The sequence below is a fragment of the Chiloscyllium plagiosum genome, unplaced genomic scaffold (genome assembly GCF_037043375.1).
Source record: "Chiloscyllium plagiosum isolate Xiang-an unplaced genomic scaffold, Cpla_swu_hap1 HiC_scaffold_30, whole genome shotgun sequence".
Classification (NCBI taxonomy): Eukaryota; Metazoa; Chordata; class Chondrichthyes; order Orectolobiformes; family Hemiscylliidae; genus Chiloscyllium; species Chiloscyllium plagiosum.
Window position 1 is genome coordinate 4512091 of NW_028270168.1, and position 14464 is coordinate 4526554.

General features: G+C 40.1%; 1 protein-coding gene across 8 annotated transcripts in view; it reads left to right on the forward strand.

Annotated features, from left to right (window-relative positions):
• The window catches only part of LOC122563474 (proto-oncogene tyrosine-protein kinase Yrk-like), a 346505-nt gene that overhangs the window by 121693 nt on the left and 210348 nt on the right, over positions 1-14464 (forward strand). For 6 of the 8 annotated variants that reach the window (XM_087976674.1, XM_043717232.2, XM_087976677.1 and 3 more), the window contains one exon: positions 12975-13033. The gene's annotated coding sequence lies outside the window, so the exon portion shown is untranslated. Of the gene's footprint in view, positions 1-5983; positions 6332-12974; positions 13034-14464 lie in introns of those variants that run through there. The other 2 variants (XM_087976678.1, XM_087976680.1) reach the window with 1 other exon arrangement.

The following is a 14464-nucleotide window of genomic DNA, read 5'->3' on the forward strand; positions in this document are numbered from 1 at the left end:
AATTTTAAGAACCCTCTGTATTTTGCATGTCAATTTCAAATGGCATTAACAGATGATAATTCACTTTTGTTTTAAAATGCAGGATTTTTTTTGCTGCTTCCCAAATCCAAGATCTAAAGTAGTTTTTAAATCACCTCCTGATATAGTAATAAAGTTTTAGTCATTTTTGGGATATGGGTGTCGCTGGCTGTGTCCAGTATTTATTGCCCATCCCTAGTTGCCCCTTGAGAAGGTGGGGATGAGCTGCCTTCTTGAACCGCTGCAGGCCATGTGCTGTAGGTAGACCCACAATGTCCTTAGGGAGGGAAATGCAGGATTTTGACCCAAAGACAGTGAAGGAACGACAATATGTTTCCAAGTCAGGATGGTGAGTGGCTTGGAGGGTAACCTGCAGTGGGTGGTGCTCCCATGTATCTGCTGCCCTTGTCCTTATAGATGGAAGTGGTCATGGGTTTGGAAGGTGTTGTTAAATGAATTAATTTGAAAATATTTTATAATTATGTATTTCACTGAATGCTAAAGTCAAAATCACATGGACATTCCATCCCATTCCAAATTAATACCCGCCCCCCCGTCTCTCTCTCTCTCCCCCACCGTCTCTCTGCCTCCCCTGTCTCTCTCCTCCCATCTCTCTCTCTCTCCCCCACTGTCTCTCTCCGCTCTCCCTTCCATCTCTCTCTACACCATCCCATCTCTTTCTCCTGTCTCTCTCTTCCCCCGTCTCTCTCCCTCCCCCGTCTCTCTCTCTCTCTCTCCCCACCTCTCTCTCTCCCATCTATTTCTCTCCCATCTCTCTCTCTCTCCCTGTCTCTCTCTTTTCCCCATCTCTCTCTCTCCCTCTACCATGTCTCTCTCTCCACCCATCACTCTCTCCCCACCCTGTTTCTCTTTCTCCCTGTCTGTCTCCCTCTCTCTCTCCCCACTGTCTCTCCCTCTCCGTGTCTCTCTCTCTCTCACTGTCTCTCTCACTCTCTCCCTCCCTCCCCCCATCTCTCACTCCTCCCTAATGCATCTACCTGCAGTAGTTCACTACCACCTTCTCAAGGGCAACTACAGTTTGGTAATACCAGCAATGCCCACACACATAATCAGTCCAGTAGGGCCAATCGAAATGGGGAAGAAGAACAGAATAATGGATATGCAATGGTTGCCATCTCAGTTTGTGCAGTCAGCCTGCAGATATTTTCTAGTCAAGCTGTTCAGAGATATTGTTAGACGCCTCTGGAGGGGGTGGGATATGAACGTAGGCCTCCAGGCCCAGAGATGGGGTCAGTCAGTGTTGTATGTGCAATTAAAACCAAACCTCATCATCTGGTCGGTTTGCTGCCACCATTCTATTTATGTTTAGGAATTGACAGGAACTGCTTTGTCACGTATGGTCAAAGGAGACCACTTCCTCTTCCATTTAGAAAAGACTCTCATATTGAACATTAAGTTATTTACTGCACTTTAGCAACTAGATGGCCGTGAACCAGCTGGAATTAGTTTACTAAGGGAATGTCATGTGTGACAAACGTAATAGGGTCTTTTTCTTTCGGGAATTATCTGAGTATACACTAAAGGTATTGTTGTGGACGTAGATGTTCAGAGATAGGAATGGGAGTAGGCCATTCAGCCCTTTGAGCCTGTTCCACCTTTCAGTGAGATCATGGCTGATCTGTGGTTTAATCGATGTGCCTGCCTTAGACCCTCAGACTTCCAAATTCCAGAGGAAACAAGTCCAATTTGTATAATTACTTGTCATTACCTCTAAAGTCCAGTTATCATTCTTGTAAATCTATGTTGTACTCTCTCCAAGGCTAACATATCCTTCCTAAGGGTTGGTGCCCAGATCTGCTCACAATACTTCAAGATGGTTGGGAAAGGCAAGTCTTAACTTGAACTTAATCAGGGAGGCTGACAGATTCAGATCATCCAATTCTGTCAGATTCTTTCTGGTTAAGTTAGCCTAAAATGATCCCTCTGATAGGAACTTATTCCTGAAATTCAGCCCCATGGCACACCCAGAAAAATAGCAGGGAGGAGAAAGTGAGGACTGCAGATGCTGGAGATCAGAGCTTAAAAATGTGTTGCTGGAAAAGTGCAGCAGGTCAGGCAGCATCAAAGGAACAGGAGAATCGACGTTTTGGGGATAAGCCCTTCTCCTGTTCCTTTAATGCTGCCTGACCTGCTGCGCTTTTCCAGCAACACATTTTTAAGCCCAGAAATGTAGCAGCATGGATTAGTAAATGGGTTGTCATCCAGAAAACAAATGCATTGTGGGTGTTGCTCAGATTGGGATGGTGCCCTCTGAGGCAGTGGTGGGAGCATTTCTGTTTTGTTTCAGTGTAAATGGTCTGGACTTGTGCATGTCACACAATTAGCACAATCTGCAGTTGACACAAATGTAGGTATTTTGGCCAACAATGAGTATGTCCATGAAATATTTCAGGAGGATTTTGATACATTAACAGGATGGGAAGACAGGTTACAGTTTTGTTTTGTGGTTTTATGCCAGCGTCTAAGAGGTTGGGCTCAAGACAGACTGGACAAGGTGAAGCCAAGGTCAAGAACTACCTTCAGGATTAGGCTACTTTAGTATTTCATTCATTGTATTGTACTCACCTACACTATATGCCATTTTGCAGCTGTGTAAACCTTTAGCTAAGCCACATTTGAAGTATTGTGTGCACTTTTGATTGTCACAAGATAGGAATGATGTGGAGGTTTTGAAGAAGGTGCAAAAGAGGTTTACCAGGATGTTTCCTGGATTCGAGTGTGTTAGCTATAAGGAGAAGTTGAACAGACTTGGATTGTTTTTGCTAGAGCGTTGGAGACTGTGGTGGATCAGAGAGAAATATAGAACATTATGAAAGATCTGGATAAGGTGGATAGGCAGAGTCTTTACCCCAGGGTAGGAACATCAAATACTAGAGGGCATAGGTTTAAGGTGAGAAGGGGAACAGTTTAAAGGAGATGTGAGAATCAAGTTTTTTTTAAAGTAGAAAGTGGTAGATGCTGGGACTGTGTTGCCAGGGAGATGGTAGAAGCAGTAATATTTAAGAGGCATTTAGACAGACACATGAACAGATGGGAAATAGAGGGATACAGACCATGCGCTGGCAGATCAGATTAGGTTTGAATGGCATCATGGTCAGTGCAGATATAGACAGGCTGACGGATCTGTTCCTGTACTGTACTGCTCTATGTTCTATATTCAAGGACTATACATGGGAACTTAAGATGTACCAGGTCTTAATCTTACCATTACATTTTTAAAAGACTATTCTCTACATGTGTTTCTCTCTTCACATGTACTTACTGTCTCATTAACTCCACCGACACTGTGCTATTTAAGCCCAGTGGGGAGCAGCTCCATAATATCATCACAATTATGTGTACAGGTACAATTTAATATTGACAGCTATGAGAAGATGCTTTTTCAGACAGGAAACAGTGAATAGTTTTACACATTCAGATGTTTATTTCAAAGGAATTATTCACAAGAATGGTTCCAGGGATGAGGATAAATTAGAGAAGATTGGACAACTCTCCTTAGAGAAGAGAAGGCTGAGGTGAGATTTAATAGGACTAGATTGGGTTGGGATATCTGGTCGGCATGGACGGGTTGGACCGAAGGGTCTGTTTCCTTGCTGTACATCTCTATGACTCTATGACCAGCAATCAAAATTCCTTGGATTCTGGATAGAGCAGATGGAGGGACACTGTTCCTATTGCAGAACAATCAAGAATCAGAGAACACCAATTTGAGATAATAAGCTAAATAACCAAAAATAACATGAGTTAAAAAGGTTTTTTAATACAGGAAACTTTTGGGATTTGGAATACATTGTAAGAAAGTACAATGGAGGCAAGTTTAATTACAGCCTTCAAAAGAGAATTGGAAAATTATTTGGAGAAACGCATTGGCAGGGCTTTGGTGAAAAGGCAGGAAACTGGAGTCACTCTGTGCAGAGATCTGGATGAAACATGAGGGGGTTGAATGGTCTGCATCTGAGCAGTAACCATTCTCTGATTCAATGATGTTATAGCTCAATAAATGAACAAAACTGAGGTAAAATGCCTCTGTGTGTTTTGTAATGGAACAGTAAAAGTTATTTCTTGCTCAATACACAGAGGAAATGGTTTACGGAGTTGGAATTTTGCAATATTGACCCCATCTCTCAGTAGATGTACTCAGAATGAGTGGAGATTATTTAGCTGCAATGAAGTACAAACCTCACTGTAAAACAGTTATTCAATAACTTCTTAGCTGCAATATCAATGTCTTTGTGTTGTGATTTGTGACCCTTTGGGCACAGATACAACATTAACCATTTGTAAATAAGTACATATATGTAACACAGTGTACATGCATATCTATATCAAACATCCATATCTAGTTATCTCCATGTCTCCAGGTATGATATTGGAAAACAGAGTGACATTTTTTCTCTAAAATATGAAACACAAGGAAAGGTTATCATGCTGCCCAATTATGTGAAGGATGTTCAGACGCTCCATTGACCGCTGTGAAGCAGATATTAATTCACCAACGTTTTACAGAACTCAATCTGTTCAGCTCATTTTCTCTGGATTCTCATTTGAATGATTATTTGTGCCAAGACATGAATCTGAGTGAATAGTTTGAGTCTGATATGACTTCTTCAGAACTGAAATAGGGTTCTATGCCTTTGAAAGTAAGGAGCAGATAGTGCAACAAAACAAAATACCTGAGGATTAAGTGGAAAATTAGAGAGATGAAATATCAATGACATCATGGAACAAAATGCAAAGATTGTTGTAAAGAAATGAAGCACTTTTTCAGAATAAGTGTAAATGGGAGAATAATGAACAGCTTTGTAAAAACAATGACTGCAGATGCTGGAAACCAGATTCTGGATTAGTGATGCTGGAAGAGCACAGCAGTTCAGGCAGCATCCAAGGAGCTTCGAAATCGAAGGGCTTTTGCCCGAATCATCGATTTCGAAGCTCCTTGGATGCTGCCTGAACTGCTGTGCTCTTCCAGCACCACTAATCCAGAATAATGAACAGCTTTGTCTGCCGTGCTTTATGGATTTTTAAACTTTAATCCGCATACAGATACCATAGAACTGGGTCCTTGTCGAGTCAGATATCTTGAAGTTTATTTCTACCACTATTTACTGTCAGAGTTACACATATAGTCTGGGCTCTGTGCTTATTGATACATTATGTGCATGGAGTTAACTGATTTACGACAGTGCATTGACTCCATGACCCAGAGAGAGGATCTCAAGAAGAGGGGGGCATCTTTACACCAAAACATCACATGTTGTGATGTCATGGTAGACTCTGAAACATATGGTTCTGTCTGCTCTGGAATTTAAACCAGACTAGATTAGATTAGATTAGATTAGATTACTTACAGTGTGGAAACAGGCCCTTCGGCCCAACAAGTCCACACCGCCCCGCCGAAGCGCAACCCACCCATACACCTACATCTACCCCTTACCTAACACTACGGGCAATTTAGCATGGCCAATTCACCTGACCTGCACATCTTTGGACTGTGGGAGGAAACCGGAGCACCCGGAGGAAACCCACGCAGACACAGGGAGAACGTGCAAACTCCACACAGTCAGTCGCCTGAGGCGGGAATTGAACCCGGGTCTCTGGCGCTGTGAGGCAACAGTGCTAACCACTGTGCCACCATGCCGCCCACAAACTACCACATTGCTGAAAAGCAAAAACTATGATAAACAAGATTCAGAGCAGCCTTTTGTAAACAGAAAGCAGAAACAAAGTCCAAGTTTATAGTGTGTATTGGTTGAGCTCAGTTTTGAGTCCAGAAGGCAGTAAAGTGCCGAATTGAAAGAGTGGTGTTCCTTAAGTTTTCATTGAGTCTCACTGGGAGACTGCAGCAGCTGGTGTAAACATGGGGCTGCGATGGGGAACTGCAATGGCAAGTGATCAGAAGGTTAGGGTCATGCTTTTAGACAGAGTACAAGCGCTTGTCAATGTTGTCACCTCCCCCCCAGTCTGTGTTTGGTCTTGCAGAATACTATCATTGTAGTCAGTGATTATAGCAGAGTACCTTGAAAAAAGTACATGTAAATCATTGCTTCACCTTGAAAGAGTGAGAGGGCCTTGAACACTGAGAGAGGAGGAGGTAAAAAAGTGTCATTTTGGGGATCTGATGGTGCTGAAGAATGAGGACAGTTTCGTCCTTTGTTCATGGAAGAAGCAGAAAGTCCCAAAGTTGTTCTCATGGGGATGGAAGAGCCTTTTTATTAAAGGTTTGTTGGGAAATCAGCAAAAATGTTTCAACGACAGGAAAGGATCTTTCTTTTTCTTGGCTGGACTTCAAACGGTTAGTATATGGTTTTTCTAAACAAGTTAGTTTTGCAATTATGTATAATTTTATACTGCCAGCCCAGACGATCTGATTACTGTGATATAATGTACATGAATTCTCTAAATTCTCAATTATCTATCCCAATCTGGCAAGAAAACAAACTAGTCCATTCTGAAACATATTCCAAAATTGCTACATTTTTAATTCATGAGCTCTAGATTTGTGAATTGGAACTGTAATTATACATAGGTCTGTGGATACTGTCCTCAAATATCAAGTAAGAGAAAGCTTTGAACCCCAATTTATTCGATATTATATTGAATATATAATTACATTCAAGTTTCATTTCTATATTAGTGTGATATGGCCATTATAGCTGTGAAATGATTCATGGTTCAAACCAAGGCCTGGCACCTAATTCCTAATCCAGATTGTAGATTTATTGTATCTCTTTCAAGGAACTTCAATATAGCATACAATTCAATAAACTTGAAAAAAAAATTAATATAAAATCTGAATTATTGTTAACAAGGACAATCTAATTCACTGCATTTGAGTTCTCATGCTGTGCCAAATCCACTCCAATGTTATTTTATTCAGTGGAGGATTGTAACTTGGAAAGTCAATCAGATATATTTAATCTTACATTTCCTGTGCCCTTCCTCAACTCTTTGCTTACATACTTCACATTTATGGAAATTATATTGGGTGGCTCCACTTTTTTCAATAAAACCATATTTCTGGTGAAGTGTTGAGCAAGAACAACTCTTATTTACATAATTATTCATTATGTACAGTGTATATCAATTATTTATATAATAGAATACTCACGCTCCTGCAAGTTCTTACACACTCTACAGCATTCCCTTTCTCATTCTTTTAACAGATTGCACATTGCTGGTGCCCTTTTATTAGTTGAGACTGAAGAATACCTAGTTTGTCATTTACAAGATGTGGCCAACTATAGTTAAGTAGTTTTCCTGACAAAACAAAGTGTACTTAAACGCTACAATACAGGAATCTAAACCTTGTGTGGTCATTATGTCCCACTCTGTCAAAATGAGGAAGAGTGTTAATAGTCATTGGCAGTTCTACACACCGGTGAATCTTGATGAGTTCCTTTATCAAAGTGCACATTATCCAAAAGGTATCTACCCATCCCATACTAAACTCTGCTTATATATTACTTTGCTGACTAGCATTGGCTTCTTGACATCCAGTAATTACATGTAAACACTTCGTCCTCATCTTCTAATGCCCCCATACCCAACTCTATTGTTGCTACATTTTTTTACCTTTCGTTTTCCCTGCCCTCTCTGAGCCTCCCAATCTTACATTTTATACATCCACTTTCTCTTTGCCCACCTATGACACAAGCCTTCCTGAGAGTTTTTCACAAATCTCCTGAAAAATTATCGTTTTAACTAAACGATTGTTCAGTCATCCTAATTGTTGTCTTTGGCTTGGCCGTTATTTTTCAATATCAATCTCAAGTTGTGAAGCACTTTGGGATTGTTTTTATATTAAAATAAATATTACATTTTATGTTAAGCATTAAATATGTTATAGCTACAGTAGTAAGACCTTGCCTGTAATCATTGAAAAAGATGTTGGAATTATTAATGATATTGTCTACACAGCTCCAAATATTTCCACTGTTATTTTGACATTTGGATTAAAATTGTATACATTGTATAACACTTCTATTTATAATCTCAAAGGAATCAGATACAGTGTTTGTGAAATGTTTGTTTTCACCCTAGTTTCATTAAAATCTATAAAAATAATAAATTATTTATGCAGATCTCTACATTCCTTCACATTCATTGTCTCACCTAATCCAAGAATGTTCTTTGTTTTAATTAAACTAAATGATATCTAAGAATTCTGAGCAAAATAGACTTTAAAGAAAATTACAAATGAACCAAAATTTGTGCACTCTCTTATTTAGTGATTGTGAGAGATTTAATGACTGTATTTACTCTTGTATAAATGTACCGCGAAGGCATGATACTTGTAGAATTGTGCCATGTTATAGCTTCCAACAGGAAGTGAGTAGATAGAGTGACCAGAATCTAAGAACTAAAGATGACACCTTTTTGATGAATGCAATTTACTTTTTCCTCATTCTTTCATGTGACGTGGGTGTCACTGGCTGGGCTAACATTTATTCCCCATCCCGAATTGCCCCTTGAGAAGGTGGTGGGGAGCTGCCTTCTTGAACCGCTGCAGTCCATGTCCGTACATCCATGGTGCTGTTAGGAAGGGAATTGACCCAACAAGACTGAAAGCACAGTGATACAGCTCCATGTCAGGATTGTGTATGACTTGAAGCGAACCTTGCAGGCAAAGTATCTTCTGTTTTTGTCCTCCTCAGTGAAACAATTGTAACTTTGGTAAGTTTTCTTGGGAAAGCCTTGATGAATGTTGGTAGTGCGTTTTGTAGATGGTGCACACTGCTACTGAGGGAGTGGAGGTTGAAGATGGTGGATGGGATGCCATTCTAGTAGCCAGCTTTATCCTGGATGATGTCAAGCTTCTCAAGTGTTTTAGAGTCATAGAAATGTACATCACGGAAACAGACCCTTCGGTCCAACTTGTCCATGCTGACCAGATATCCCAACCTAATCCAGTCCCACCTGCCGGCACCTGGCCCGTATCCCTCCAAACCCTTCCTATTCATATACCCATCCAGATGCCTTTTAAATGTTGCAATTGTACTATCCTCTACTACTTCCTCTGGCAGCTCATTCATGTTGTTGGAGCTGCACTCATTCAGGCAAGTGGGAAGTATCCTATCACACTCTTGGCTTGCTGTCAGGAGGGAGTCAAGAAGTGAGTGACTTGCTGTGAATTTCTGACCTCTGACCTGTTCTTGTATTCATGGTATTTATTTGGCTGATCTAATTCAGTTTCTAGTCAATAACCTGCATGATGTCAATGATGAGAGACTTAGCAAAAATAATGCCATTGAATGTCAAGGGGCAATGGTTAGATTCTTTTTTTTTAATGGAGATAGTTGTTTTCTGGCACTTGTGTCGCATAAATATTACTTGCTAATTATCATTCCAAGTCAGAATATTTTCCACATCTTAGTGCATATGGAAATGGACTTCTGCAGCATTTGAAGAGTTGCCAGGAGTACTGCATACTGTGCAATCATCAGTGAACAGTCATCAGCTTTGCACAATGTCGCGCATTTAGTAACTAAACAACTGGGGACTTATTATGTTTTCAATGCATTAGTGATGATCAGTTTTTATTGATTCAGAGGAAAGTGAGCATGAGTCTGTAGCCACAGTGTTATCGTTAGATTCCTAGAATCATATAGTAAGGAAGAGGCCATTCAGCCCATTGAGTCTACACCAACAGAAATTATTCTAAATCTACACTAGTTCCACTTTCCAGCACTTGGCCCTGAAGAGGCCTTGAATGTTATGGCTTTTCATGCGCTCATCCATGATCATTCCAGATCAAAACCCTGTTTCCTCAGCCCACGTTGTGAAATTGGTAGCCTTTATAATTACATATAAAACAGGAGCAAAACCTTAAAATCACACAACACCAGGTTATAGTCCAACAGCTTTAATTGGAAGCACTAGCTTTCGGAGCGACGCTCCTTCATCAGGTGGTTCAACCTGGTGTTGTGTGATTTTTAACTTTGTACACCCCAGTCCAACACCAGCATCTCCAAATCAGGAGTAAAGCCTGTTCAAGATAACATCCATCATACAGGATATAAAATTTGCTCCAAAGTAAAATAAATCTTCATTACCATGTCTTAAATTAATAATGAACTTTACATCTTTACTTCCAATTCCCAATAGCCATGGGACTTTGCCTTTGTGTTAATTGATAAACTTTGAACTTTTGTTAGTTTTCTGCGACACTTTCCAAAAGTATAACCACCAATTTGTATCATCGATAGTCACAGGTGAGGTGCCAGAAGACTGGAGGTTGGCAAATGTGGTGCCCCTGTATAAGAAGGGCAGTAAAGACAAGCCAGGGAACTATAGACCGGTGAGCCTGACCTCGATGGTGGGCAAGTTGTTGGAGGGAATCCTGAGGATGGGATGTACATGTATTTGGAAAGGCAAGGACTGATTAGGGATAGTCAACATGGCTTTGTGCATGGGAAATCATGTCTCACAAACTTGATTGAGTTTTTTGAAGAAGTAACAAAGAAGATTGATGTGATCTATATGGACTTCAGTAAGGCATTCGACAAGGTTCCCCAGAGACTGATTAGCAAGGTTAGATCTCATGGAATACAGGGAGAACTAGCCATTTAGATACAGAACTGGCTCAAAGATGGAAGATAGAGGGTGGTGGTGGAGGGTTGTTTTTCAGACTGGAGGCCTGTGACCAGTGGAGTGCCACAAGGATCAGTGCTGGGCCCTCTACTTTTTGTCATTAATATAAATGATTTGGATGTGAGCATAAGAGGTACAGTTAGTAAGTTTGCAGATGACACCAAAATTGGAGGTGTAGTGGACAGCGAAGAGGGTTACCTTAGATTATAACAGGATCTACACCAGATGGGCCGATGGGCTGAGAAGTGGCAGATGGAGTTTAATTCAGATAAATGAGAGGTGCTGCATTTTGGGAAAGCAAATCTTAGCAGGACTTATACACTTAATGGTAAGGTCCTAGGGAGTGTTGCTGAACAAAGAGACCTTGGAGTGCAGGTTCATAGCTCCTTGAAAGTGAAGTCACAGGTAGATAGGATAGTGAAGAAGGCGTTTGGGATGCTTTCCTTTATTGGTCAGAGTATTGAGTACAGGAGTTGGGAGGTCATGTTGCGGCTGTACAGGACATTGGTTAGGCCACTGTTGGAATATTACGTGCAATTCTGGTCTCCTTCCTATCGGAAAGATGTTGTGAAACCTGAAAGGGTTCAGAAAAGATTTACAAGGATGTTGCCGGGGTTGGAGGATCTGAGCTACAGGGAGAGGCTTATCAGGCAGGGGCTGTTTTCCCTGGAGCATTGGAGGCTGAGGGGTGACCTTATAGAGGTTTACAAAATCATGAGGGGCATGGATAGGATAAAAAGGCAAAGTCTTTTCCCTGGGGTTGGGGAGTCCAGAACTAGAGGGCATAGGTTTAGGGTGAGAGTGGAAAGATATAAAAGAGACCTTAGGGGCAACTTTTTCATGCAGAGGGTGATACGTGTATGGAATGAGCTGCCAGAGGAAGTGGTGGAGGCTGGTACAATTGCAACATTTAAGAGGCATTTGGATGGGTATATGAATAGAAAGGGTTTGGAGGGATATGGGCCGAGTGCTGGCAGATGGGACTAGATTGGGTTGGGATATCTGGTCGGCATGAACAGGTTGGACCGAAGGGTCTGTTTCCATGCTGTACATCTCTATGACTCTAATATTATTATCACTAATTTTCATGTGTTAAATGTCGGGTGGAAAAATCTTCTTGTATCAATTGCCATTAGCCATTCCTACAACTATCTAGAATTTGTGGGAGTTGATTGGTGCTGTTGTGTAATAATTTGGATGATAAAATTTGATGTTTTCAAATTTAAAATGGTGCTGGATTATAGCAACATTGCTAATTATTGCACCAATTCTGGCAACTAAGTATTACTTAATCTATTAAGATACTGTATTCTGTGATATTGCACTTCAAGAAATTACATTTGCAAAATGAGCAAATACAATACATTTTTATGAAACTATGCATTTAATGTGTGGCTTACACAAATATATACATTAAAAAAGTTCATTCTCTGATTAGTTATTACAATATGTTGCATACACAATTGGATTTGATAATCTAATGTCATGTAATGAGTGAACATTGCTTGTTGAAGGAAGAGGGAGTAAAGTCTGCATGAACAGATGGGTTGAAATGAAACTGGTTATGTGAATTTTATAAGTCTGGTGAGTCATTAGTTGTTCCTTGAGAATTGTAAAATATCTTATTCCAGATGGCTACTTGTCAACAGAATCACACTAGTGTTTCCCAAACTATTTTCCAATATTATGTTTCCATTTCAGCACTTGAAAATTAATGTGACCCCCAGATACCAACAAAAATAATACAGCAGAAAAATTGCAAGTAATATTCAGTATAAAGCTGGAGAGTTATAACTCAATATTTTTCATGTTGTGCAAACATTAAAATCTGTACGTCCCCTTGGTACCTTTACAGGTGTGACAGTCATGGCTCCTTTCAGGACTTGGCAAACATTCTTTGCCTGTATGTCCTCTTTAAAAAAACACACGCATTGAACTTTTAAATACAATCTGTCTGCGAATAATCTGAGGTTATGATCTGTCATCATGCCAAAGTATTCTTGACAATTGTAGGGAACGCAAATATGTGCTATACATAAAATGTTGACTATGTAGTCTGAGTTCTAGCCTGCCCTGGTCTGAAAAAATAGCCTTAACAAATGTGGCAATGTAAACGCACATAGGAAAGGGGTGGGTCATTCAGCCCCTCACATCTATTCCATCATCTAGTTGTATATGCAAACAATAAATTGCCATACAATAAATACTGGCCCAGTCAGTGCAACCTATATTCCATGAATGTTGTTTTTAATTTTGATTGTTTATCAACTTTTGTGTGTACTTAATCTGGTAAATCAAAGTAAGAATTACTGACCTTTTCATTTTTAATTATATTTTTGCTCTAGGTTTCCGTGTCTGATCAAAACCCTTTGGAACAGATGATTTGAATGCTGGTGTATCTTTGGTAAGTTAAGTTGAATCGAAAGATTGCATTAAAATTATTTCGTGTTGCCAGAAAAATGAGCCAATTGCTTTTGTTGTGCCCTGGCAAGCGACTGGAATCAGTGCCTTCAACATGTTTTGTTATTTGAACTGGATTACCTACTGTTGCTCAAGCATATTCATTGAACAATGATCAATGGCTACAAATGTTTAGTAAGTTATATATGTCAATTTATATGATCCAACTCTAAAGGTGACTGCATGCATTCAGCCAAAGGCTAAACAGTGTTCTTCTGGGACAGAGTGAAAAGACACATCTCCTGTCTATTAGGCATAACTTCAAAAGTCCCGAAGTTTTCTGTTCACATTCCAGGACATAAAAAGGAAAAACAGCAAATGATTCCAAATTTCTGGAACAAATAATTCAAAACTAATACTTCAGATGCTGACCAACACACAGATAAAAACAAAAATGGAGGGGACTGCAAAGGCTGTTCCTGCCTCGATCTTATTTCAAGACATTTGGGTTTATTAGGCTGTTAAAAACTTGGATGTTTATGAGAAATTGGCTTGGCTATCTGCTGAATACCATCTTCTGGCTCGACAAAAGCAGAAGCAAAGATTTGGGCAGATGGGAGAGTTGGGTTTATGGATGACTAGTTTATGTGGAGATGCAGGTGTTGGACTTGGGTGGACAAAGTCAGAAGTCACACAACACCAGGTTATAGTCAAATGGGTTTATTTAAAAAACATAGGCCTTTTTGGAGTGGTGCCCCTTCACATCTGATGAAAGCTGTGATTTTAAATAAACCTGTTGGACTATAACCTGTTGTCCTGTGACTTCTGACTTGGCTTATGTGCAATTTGTGCTTTTGACTACGTCAAAATACTGCCTCCACTGAGCTTGCTATTTGGTATTATATCCCCCTGGGTTTTATCTCGCAGTTAGGCACCAATTCCAGAATGCAGGTCACATTTGATAGCTTCCAGCTTCATGAGGGAAGAAGGAGTCTCTCACTTCAAAATCTTAGAATAATCAACAAAAGCATTGTGATTTTTCCTGTGCTGTACGTATCCTGGGTTCCAAGAGAAACCCACAACCCTGCAACCCTGTCCTGAAATAAATGCTAACATTGCATTTACCTTCCTAACTGCCATGTTAACCCAAAGAGAATCCTGAACCAGGACTCCTAAGTCACTTTATACTTTATATTTCTGAAGCCATTCCCCTTTTAGAAAATAATCCACGCCTCTATTGTTCCTACCAAAATGCATAAACTCACATTTTCCCACATTGTATTCCATCTGCCATTTCGTTGCTCACTCTCCAAGCACGTTCAAGTGCGTCTGCACTTTCCCCACTTCCTCAATATTACCTGTCTCTCCAGCTATGATATGTCTTCTCCAAACTTAGATCAGTGCCCTCCTTTCCTTTTTCCAAGTCATTAATGTA